Source organism: Acanthopagrus latus, chromosome 5 (assembly GCF_904848185.1).
Source record: "Acanthopagrus latus isolate v.2019 chromosome 5, fAcaLat1.1, whole genome shotgun sequence".
Taxonomy (NCBI): Eukaryota; Metazoa; Chordata; class Actinopteri; order Spariformes; family Sparidae; genus Acanthopagrus; species Acanthopagrus latus.
The window spans coordinates 4,324,481-4,335,319 of record NC_051043.1 but is presented as its reverse complement, the minus strand read 5'-3'; the positions used below and the strand labels follow the sequence as shown (position 1 = coordinate 4,335,319).

General features: G+C 40.5%; 1 protein-coding gene across 6 annotated transcripts in view; it reads left to right on the top strand.

The window, feature by feature from the left end:
• Positions 1-2,531: 2,531 nt before the first annotated feature.
• ncor2 (nuclear receptor corepressor 2) overlaps positions 2,532-10,839 on the top strand; it is a 102,600-nt gene continuing 94,292 nt past the window's right edge. For 5 of the 6 annotated variants that reach the window (XM_037097378.1, XM_037097374.1, XM_037097376.1 and 2 more), the window contains exon 1: positions 2,532-2,796. The gene's annotated coding sequence lies outside the window, so the exon portion shown is untranslated. The remainder of the gene's footprint in view (positions 2,797-10,839) is intronic. The other variant, XM_037097373.1, reaches the window with a different exon arrangement.

The following is a 10,839-nucleotide window of genomic DNA, read 5'->3' as shown; positions in this document are numbered from 1 at the left end:
AGGAGCAGACACAGAGGTTTCAGACCATTTAGGGCGCCGGCCTCAGCAGAGTCATCAACTATGTTCACAGCAGTGTTTGTTGTGATCTTCCAAATACTATCCTTCAATGTTAAGTCACTGTATTCACAGCTTGTGCTTCTCCGCAGGCATCAAGCAGCACAGATGTAGACTTCCTGGAGTGTCAACGCTTGAACTGACCCCCTTTTGGAACCTCTGAGTCCAGACTGGGGCAGGATGGGAGGGAGGGAAAGAGGATACAGAGGGTTTTGTCCTGAAAGCTGTAGTCTGAGAGGGACAACACAAGTTATTAATGATGTGACGTGTAATGTGCGTGTGTATATATATATATATATATATATATATATATATATATATATATATATATATATATATATATATATATATATATATATATATATATATATATATATATATATATATATATATATATATATATATATATATACCAGGGTAATTCTCACTGCTACTACTGCTAGGACGATGACTACTACTATTACTCCTAATACTACCAATACTTTTCCTACCCCTACTACTCTTACTACTACTACTAGGCCTACTATCACCATTACTAATCTTTATGATAAGAATAACAATAATTAATCTGGACCGCAGATTTGCCTTGCCATAGAGTTCAATTTGGCCTGCTCGATGTTTCTTCTGAACAAACAAATAAGAAATATATAATTATGCTGATGTTGTTTTCTTTTTTGTGAGGGGTGTCATTGGAAGTCAAACAACTACAATCAAGGACTTGTGATCCTGGTACCATTTACCATCTTTACAAAAGAATACAATAACCAACATTAAAATTTCAGGTTTGCCCCTTCAAGAGTAAAACTTTGTGCACCCCTGATATTGCCTGTAATATAAAAGCTATGTATGTTGTGCTGTACCGCATACAGACCCTAAAGGTTTGTTAAGAAATGCAATTTGTGCAGATGAGTAACTGGTAGCATGATGTGGTACCTGCAGTCCAATCGGGTTGCACAGGTAGTCCATCTCATCACATCCATATGTGCTCAAGAATATTTGTTTTGTCTCTCAGCACAGTCTTATGAGCATGGAGGAGATACCAGGAGACAAGCCACTATATGAGAAGAGCTGGACATGGCTGTAGAAAGGCATCTACCCATCTGCAGGATTGGTCTCTGCTCCTTTGTGCGAGGAGGAACCTGAGGAGCACTGCCAGAGCATCTACAGAATGACCTCCAGCAGGCTACTGGTGTGCATGTTTCTGACCAAACTGTAAGAAACAGTCCATGAGGGTGGGATGACGGCCCGATGTCCTCTAGTGGAACCTGTGCTCACAGCCCAGCACTGTGCAGCTCGACTGGGATTTGCGAGAAAACACCAGAATTGGCAGGTCCGCCATTGGCGCCCCACTCTCTTCACAGATGAGAGCAGGTTCACACTGAGCACATGTGACAGGCGTGAAAGAGTCTGGAGACTCCGTGGTGAACATTGTGCTGCCTGTAACATCATCTAGCATGACTGGCTTGGCAGTGGGTCACTGATGGTCGGGGCAGGCATATCCTCGGAGGGTCGCACAGACTTCCATGTCATAGCCAACGGTACCCTGATTGCTGTTATGTCGGGGATGTAATCCTGAGACAACTGTCAGACCTTATGCTGGTGCAGTAGGCCCTGGGTTGCTCCTGGTGCAGGACAATGTCTGGCCCTATATGGCCAGAGTGTGTAGGCAGTTTTCTGGATGAAGAAAGCATTGATACCATTGACTGGCCCTCTCGTACCCCTGAGCTAAATCCCACTGAGTTAAATGTAGGTGCTTCCCATAACGGCAAGTATATGGCCACAGACTGTCCCAGAGCTCAGTGATGCCCTGATTCATCTCTGGGAGGAGAGTCCCCAGGACACCATCAGGAGCATGCCCAGACATTGGCTGGAGAGCATACAGGCACTCAGTGGGCCATATACACCACCAAGTCACATTATGAGATGCTCGATAAAATTCACACTAGTTTGAGCAGCCTGTGATTTCAATTTTTTTACTTTGATGTTCAGTGTGATTTTGAAGCTAGCTTCCAATGGGTTATTGATTTTGGTTCCCAGTTCTGTTCTAGTAAATAATACAATGTACATCTGTAAACATTTTTGGCCTGACTAGTTCATTCAGCGAGATCTGATGTCTGAGTAGCGTTCCCTTAATTTTGAGCAGTGTAAGATCATATGTAGAGAAATATGTACACGTTGTATGCAGAAATCCATATCAGATATAATGTGATAAATGTGAATGTGTAAATAATGTGATAATCCAAAATAGTGCAGAGGCTAGGGAAAAGATATACTATGGAAAATACCAGCTATTTGTCTTTCATATTCATTTTTTTGTTTTGTTGCTTTGTGATGATGACCGATTGTAACACAACATCTCTATATTTGTCCCAATATTTTTTGTCCTCTTCTATTTGTTGTGGGCATGGGAAAAGTGCAGCCCTTGAGTAAAGAGGAGGGGCGAGAGAGCATGCGGACCTATTGAGAGAGAGAGGCGGTTCAACCCGCTATGGTCTCAGCAGCGGCGGCTTAGGGAGTAGTGCTAGACCACTGTGTTGTGTAGGAACAAGCACGACATAGCTGAAAACCGCTAGCGGAACAAATGAAAACGAAAACCACTGTTTCGTTTGGATTTATTCAGGGGCGAGACACTCAGTCGAAGCGAGAAGCTCTTTAAGAAAATTTTGACCGATTGACGAGGATTGGGACATTAGCTACTGGACGATAACACCGCCGAATGGTTTCTGTTGCCCCGCCGCTAAGGTTAGTTAGCTTCCATTGCTCGCTGTCCGTTGGTGTTGGGGGGTCTGTCTGTGCTGTTGCTGGCCGACGGGGTCCGGCTATTCTTTGGAGAAGAAACAGACATAGCCGTGTTGACCTTTTCGAGGCTATACGTTACGTTTAAGCTACACGGTTCGTCGACCGTTTAAGGAAATTAAATGCTACAGAGCAGTTCAACTAGCTGGTTGCTCACATCAACACCGTGACTGTTACTCATAGTTGGTTGGCGATCGTCAGCTAGTTAATTATTTTAATAATCAGGAACACGTGCTACATGGCTAGGCTAAGCTAGCTAATAGCTAACGGTGCTAGCGGCGTAAGCTAGCTGTCAGAACTGCGAAGAAGCTAGCACCGATTTTACAGAACTGAATTCATCCTTCATTGGTGAAGTGTAAACACACTATTCCTTTCATAAAATGCCATTACGAGCAATAAGTTAATGATGCCCTCTTTACATTTTATGTCAGTAACGTATATTATGGTATATGGCTAACTTCGTTAGCTGCTAACTTGGCTATACACAGTAGCGCCCGATTTGCGTTTGTAAACAAAGGTTTAACACGAAGTTGGCTTAGTACGCTCTGGCGATAGCCAATTTAACATTTGCCGGCAACGCATTGCTTTATCATCAGGTGATTGATAAGCTATGATTTGCTTGCAACTGTTGCCCAACAACCTTGATGTCAAGTCACTGACACAACTCAATGGTAACGTTAGGTGAGTTAGCGTTAATGATCGGTTGTCTCAAAGTGAGAAGTTGCTTTTGTTACAGTAAAATTGACACAGTTGACCTTGATTATCAGCATCTATGTGTCACAGTTGAGGCAAGGTTGCTTCAAGAGTCACTGCTTGTGTCAAGTTATAAGGATCTGAACAAGAGCCATTGTTGGAGGATTTCTAATTTGCAAACCGAACTTTAAAGAGCAGGGACATCTTTATAGACACGTTGATATTTTAATTGCGTCGCCAGATCTATGTGTGAAATACCAGCTACCAGAATGAGGTGATCATTAATATAAACAAAGTTTCATTGTGTTGTTGTGGGAAGAGGGATGTCTGTTTTTGTCAGCTGCTCCATCTCTACTGACCACCTCCTAGACCACTATATTACTCAGCTGTTATTACCACCGTCTCTGCAAATGACAGTGCCAGATTTAAGCAGTGACACAATCAAATGTGGTTTTCAGTGGCTTTTATGTGAATATGCCTCATATTGTATAATACAATTTTGCATTGTACTGACATCCATAGTCATATAATTATTATGAAAAGCTGTAGTTATAAAACCTGAGTTACATTAGAATAGAAAGAGAGTAAAGACACCAGGCGATGGGTTACATGTGTCAATCAAAGGATACTTGAATAATGTTGAACTTTTAGGCAGCGTGCCTTTTTCTAAGCACTCTTTTTTGTGCTATTATTATTATTGTTATTATTGATACTGTTATTATTATTATTATAATTATTGTTTTTGTGCTGAGTAATGTTTAAGAGATGAAGAGGTTGTCTATATGTATGACTGGGACATCCACTTTAGGGTCAAGCTAATTTTTCCCCTCATCTTCATGGAGTGCCTGTTTATTTTACATAAAAACAGAGTGACTCGTGCACTTTATTGAAACAGTTGTCTAATTTGTTGTAATAGGTTTGTTTTCTTGCACTGGGTGGAGGCAATATGTCTCAAAACTGTCTGCATAGGTCAATACTACTAATGGTGAATACTTTTTTGTGCCTTTGATGAACTGTCTGTTTTTCGATTATGTAACCCTGGGTTTCCCTTAGGAAATGGTTTAGCTGAGGTGGTAAGCCATGATCTTAACTTGTCGCAGCTGGTGATCTACTTAGTAGCTTGTGATCTATAAACAAGAGCTACGCTCAGTAAGCATTTGCTGTTTGAAGTGGTATATGTGCTTTTGCAAAGGTGTCCCAAATGTTATGATGGTTGCTGAGGTGGACCTTTTTCAGGTGATGTGATCTATGTCTGCTGTTATACATGATGAAATAAAAAGCTGTGAGGAACCTCGTAAACATAGCACTTCCTGTTATTGCTATATAGTTAAAGCCTAGAACTGGATAACTACTATGAGCTTCTTATTGTGAAATGGTTACAGATTCCTGAAGCATTAGCCAGCGACATTAGTGACGGCTACTCCCACAGATTTTAAGATGCATGAATATAGACATTTAGGTTTTACATGTTAGCTGATAAGTTGTAAGAGATACCATGGAGGATTTTGGCAACACAATAAATTAGTGCAGCCATATTCTTCCGCATTATGATTGTACCACAGGTTCAGTGTTCATGGTTGCCTGCTTTCCTTACTATTATGAAATTTGCCTCATGAGTGGTGGACCTGATGAAAAAAAATAGAGCACACACAATACTGGGGCTTCACTGAGCTGGCAGTTGTAGCTGTTTACACATTATATATGCTTGGTAGGACTTTGCTCTTACTGCTGTCATTAAAGATTTAATGAGATGGATCCAAAATTACATCACAGAGAGTTACTTTGGGTCCTCAATATGAAAGATGTTTTGATACCTTACTTTTTCTGAATGTAAAATGTTCTACAAGCATGTTTAAAGTCATTGCCAGTCCATGTTTTTATTTCATCTGTAAATTGACTTCTCTTATACATTAGATTTACTGCTGTCTCGGCACAGACTTTCCCTAGACAAGAAGATGATAAAGGAAAAATGATTAAAATAAGAAAGACAGACCAAGAATCTAATCAAACATTTGTCACCAACTTTTGAAAGTTAGGTTAGTATGTTTTATTGCTCAAGTTTTGAGGTGTAATATATCAGCAATAGTGCCTGCAAACAGTTGGAAAGTCTATAAACAAAGTCTGCTGATAATCACTAATGTGACATTGCTGACTTTGGTTCTGTGCAGTCAAAGTACAGTATCAATTTAGCAGTGTGGATTATAAAGAGTTAAATGAGAGTGAGGAGATGTCTCTCCCTTTCCAAAAGGGTAATGGGGGCAAAGATAATCCCGTGCTCAGTGTGGTGCCTTAGAGAGAATGTTTCACTGCTCATTCAATTTCTGCTCATATTATGAAACACAACACAGTTACGAAACTAGAAAGGGGAGAGTTCTCACTGATTTATTGTCTTTGCATGATGAATCCTCACACTGAATACTTGAGGAAAAATGGCCATGTTGCGTCATCATAAGCGGCATACAATTTCCAATAAAATTTTATTTAGTCCTTCAAAGTCACAGGATTCTCCCCAGAAATTTTTAGTGTAGTGGTGCACCGTCAGCCAGGGGGGAGACGCCACGGCAGCCCACAAACACCCGCTATAAAGCAGCTAACAATGAAATTGAGTATAGTGGCGCTGAGCTAGCAGGAGAGCTGCGCAGCGCCGTTATTCCACTGTCTGGGGAGAACCCTGAAGTCATCAATGTCATAAACTCATTTCAGTTGGGCTGGAACTGTCATTTTTAGAACCGAGTACTTGTGTCATTCTAATTCTTAATCTTACTATTGGGTATGAATAATTTAAGTATTTTCAAAAGCAAGAGTATGTATGACAAGAAATCCTAGTTCAACTCCCTTTTAAGAAACATTGTACAAAATATATGATGTTTTTCACTGGTTATTTAAAATTATTTGCAAGTTATCATTGAAACAAAATTTGGTATTTGCCACTGCTATAGACACCAGCATACAACTGCTACTATACTAGTACAATGTTTTGCCACTTATATGTTACACTACACTGGCCGACAGGAAGTTGTTGTTTTTTGTCTTTGTAATATTATCAGGTCGATGTAGCCTGTTCATGTTCATTCTTAATGGTAGGTTCTATATAGGCTATTGAGGAAGTTGAGTTTGCTTTTGTAAATTTTTCATTATGTCCACCTCTTGGTGATCATGCGTTTGCGCTCATTTGTGTGCATAGTTATATGCTTAAGTATACAGTGATTTCACAATTTTTGAAAAGCATGTTATGTGAATAAAAAAAAAAAAAAAAAATTTATGAGGGGTGTTTTTGCAGCTGTAAACTGCTGTATTTGCCTTTCTATAATATGTCCTACAACAAAACAAAGGAGATTTCGACAATCAGCTAGGCTACCTGAGAAGAACAAAAAGGCATACCTATTCTGGTATAGGCAACATTTTGGCCTTCAAAGTCGTGCCTCAAAATCTGATTTATTCTGAACTAGATCATCTTTATGTTAAATCAATACCTGATGTGTTAAAATACATCAAAGTTTGCATAACACCATTCTATGCCTCTGAGACTGAACTAGGAAAACACTGTTAAAACTTTGTATACAGCTGTATTAGAAAACCAAAACTATAATATACAAGTCAAAAGAACTTAACTGAAAACTTTGCATCACTAGCTGCATCTTGCTCTTGTAGTGACTTCAAATATTTATATATATCAAATATAATGCCATTCTTCTTTGTTTCAGACATACGTAGCGAGGCTCTGCACACTGATGCATGCACTCTTCTTTTTTATCCTTTGATGTGTTTATGAAGTAAAGCCCGTAAACAATGTTTTTTTGGGGTATACAAAATGTTTGATCTTGTATAACTTTAAATGTTAATCAGATAAGTTTGTTGGAATCAATGAAAGAGAAGCAAAGAAGTAGGGTTGTGTGATGTCTGCCGAATTGGCATATGACGATGTCAACAGTGAAAAATTGCAATGGAATATGACATCAATGTTTATGAATTTGAGGCAGCGTGTCCCTCAGTATTGTTGTATGGCAGCCGTTGTGTATTAGCTCACCATTCTAGCCATCAATGTTTCTGACATGAATCTCCAACTGTGTCACGCTGCAGAGGAGACCATCCCCCGTTACCACTGCCATACATTCCTGTGCCAGTTTAAAAAGTGTCCTCGTCTCCGCACCACACGTCCGCCAAATAGCTTTGTTCAGCCTCATAAGCCTAAAACAACGTTGGTCGAACAGCCATGGAAGCTAGGCTAAGGAAAATGTGTATAAAACAGCTGGAGTGAGAGAAACATCGGCCCGCGGGAAAAGAAACACTGAGGCCACAAATTTAATATCTTAGTAACTTGGGTTAGCCTAACTGAGCTGGTTTAATAAAACAATGATTAACGGACATGGAGATGTCGCCTTAGTGCCCTGAGCAGCAACATACTTCTGTCTATTTCCTCTCCCCATATATCACAAACAGCAAGAACTCTTGCCCTACGGCAACCCTAAGGGAACAGACCTCTTAACTGTGCTCTCTGGTTGGGAACCCTTTGTATCACCATGTTACGATGGTCAGGTATTAATAGTTGATGGCTGTCAGCCATCGGCAATGGACAGTGGCATCATTCATCGGACCAACCCTAGAAAGCAGTAATCCTTTCTTTGAGCAAAAGATTAATTTTTTTCCCTTTTTGAATTATGGCTCACCCCAAAATGTGCAGAACTACATCCCTACATTGATTACATTGATTCCTTATGCTGAATTGGCTGAATGAGAAATGATGAGGGTTGACTGGTGTATCTTATAAAGCCTTTGTAGACACACTCAGCCGTCTGCAAAGGCTTTATCAGAGGTGAGCTTCTTTAATTACTTCTGCCAAGGAGATTATGTTTTCACCTGTGTTTGTTGGTTGGTTTCTCAGGAGGGTTACACAAATCTATTGAACAGATTTCCACAAAACTTGAATAGAGAATGGGCCATGGCCCAGAATAGACCACCTTAACTTTTGTTTCAGATACAGATAAAGGGATGGATCCCAGATTTTCTAAGACTTTTTCTTTAACATTGTAAAATAAAGAGGTTTTTTTCACCATTTTCATTCAATTCTCAGGGAATAATGCACGGGTCCTAGTGTAAATAATCTGACATTATTGGCTGGTACCTATAAGTGAGTACAATTTAATGCAGTTCCAAATCAAAACCTGTGTCTAGCAATTTAAGTATATTGGATTAGGCTTGTTGGGCCTTGGTGCAGGTATGCACCCTACTGTGAGTGCCATTCTAGTTTCAGATGCAACTTATATGAAAAGGCGCATCACACTGCATATTGAACATGAATGTTTACTGTAATGTAATTACTGTAGATGTAAGAATGATAGCAGAGTAATGACACAACTCTGGTATGTTGCGGTGTACTATGAACCCTACAGTTTACATGCAGAAACCAAAGAGGGAAATATGAGGCAGTCACCGTGAAACTGCCCCCCAGGCGTGTTCCCTCCTCCCCTCTCACTGAATGACTAACAGCAGCTGCCTAGCATTTCTTGCTCACTAGTGGCCTGCACCTGGTAGGTTTCATGTGTGGAGAATGTTATCCTTGACCCAAGTGAGGTAGAATATTATGATTGGGCACAGCTGGTCTGTTGCAGTGCCTCGCAATACTCACATTCAAAGTGCCATTAGACTGGACACAGTGCCATCTCAGTTCCGGTGGCTGTACTGGGTCTGAAGTTCAGCGGCTGTAACCAATTTTCTGGAATTGCCAGTTGGAAAAAATGTTGTTTTGACATGTTGTTTGAGGAAAGTATCTTTCTCATTCTGAAAGAATCCATTGGCCTTTTTTTTATTGTCCTCACCCTGTCATCTTTACGTTGCAGTTGTAAGGTTACTGGGGCTGCTGGCCTTCCAGTTAATGGGGTCTGGAGGTCAGACTGATCCTGCATCTGTCACTCTGTGGAGCTCACAAAATTCTGTGATCCAGAAATTTGTGATGCTTGCAATAATTACATTCAACAATTACGTCAAAGTCATGCTTCACATTTTTATCACTTGATATTTGGTCATTTCAGTGTTGACTGCAGGCCAAGGGTGGCAGGAAAAATTGATTTGTTTTTGATAGTGGTGTACAGCATACTCTTTTATTTGGTTTTTGGTCTGAGGGATTTTATGCTCAGGATGTTTTTTATAATGAAAGTCTTGATTATTTATTTAACAAAGACAGCTTTTTATGTTGTTAGTTATTCAGAATATGCTGAAGTCCGCAAACAGATTCCAGATTCAAAGTGTGCAATGTCATATGCACAGTAAGGAAACAGAAAAAGAAATATACCACAAAAATATACAAAATTAAGCAATTTTGAAAGGCAGAATGTGAACAATAAACAACAATAACAATGAAAGAGTGCAAATGCGAGCCATGCAATTATGCATGTGCAATTTGTCAACAGTCGGGATAGTTATATGAGGTAGATGGGATTGGCAACTCCTATACACTCTCATAGGAGTCTGATGGAGGTGGGAGAGAAAGAGTTCTTTAGTCTGGTGGTCTTGGATTTCACATCTCTGTGCCTCCGACCTGAGGGTATTTAAAGGTGCTCACCCTCTCATCTTCAAGCTCCCAGATGTACAGTGGATGATGGTGTCTCCTCCTCCTCCTCCTCGTGTCCACTATCATTTCCTTCGTGTTGTCCTTGTTGAGGGTGAGGTTGTTGTCCTAACGCCATGACACCAGACTGGCCACCTCCCTCCTGTAGGCCGCTTCATTCCCGCCAGTGATGCATCCTGTCACTGCAGTGTCATACGCAAACTTTAGGATGATGATGTCCTTGTGGGAGGAGACACAGTCATAGGTGAACAGGGTGCAGAGGATGGGGCTGAGGACACATCCCTGTGGAGTGCCAAGATGTGTAATAATGCTGGCTGTAGGCCTATTACCAATCCTTACAGGCTGGGGCCTGTCAGTCAAAAAGTCTAGCAGCCAGTGTGTAGACAGTTTGTGGGCGAGTTCGGAGGATGACCGTATTGAAGGTGATGCTGCAGTCCACAAAAAGCATCCTCATGTAGGAGTCTATTGTCCAGCACTTCATGATGATTGGAGTGAGTGTTACTGGTCTGTAATGAGAGCTGCTGTTACAGAATTCTATATTTTTGAATGAAAGGTGTTTGTGGTTTTGGTACAGCAAAATGTTTTGAGATTTGTGTCTGAAGAATTATATCGCTCATTGCACACAACAGGAGGATGTTGGTGTGAAGTAGATTTTTTTCTGTTAGTGATTCAGAATACGCTGAAGCTGTATTTTACTACTTGTATGCTGCTACGGGCACACTTTTCTTTTC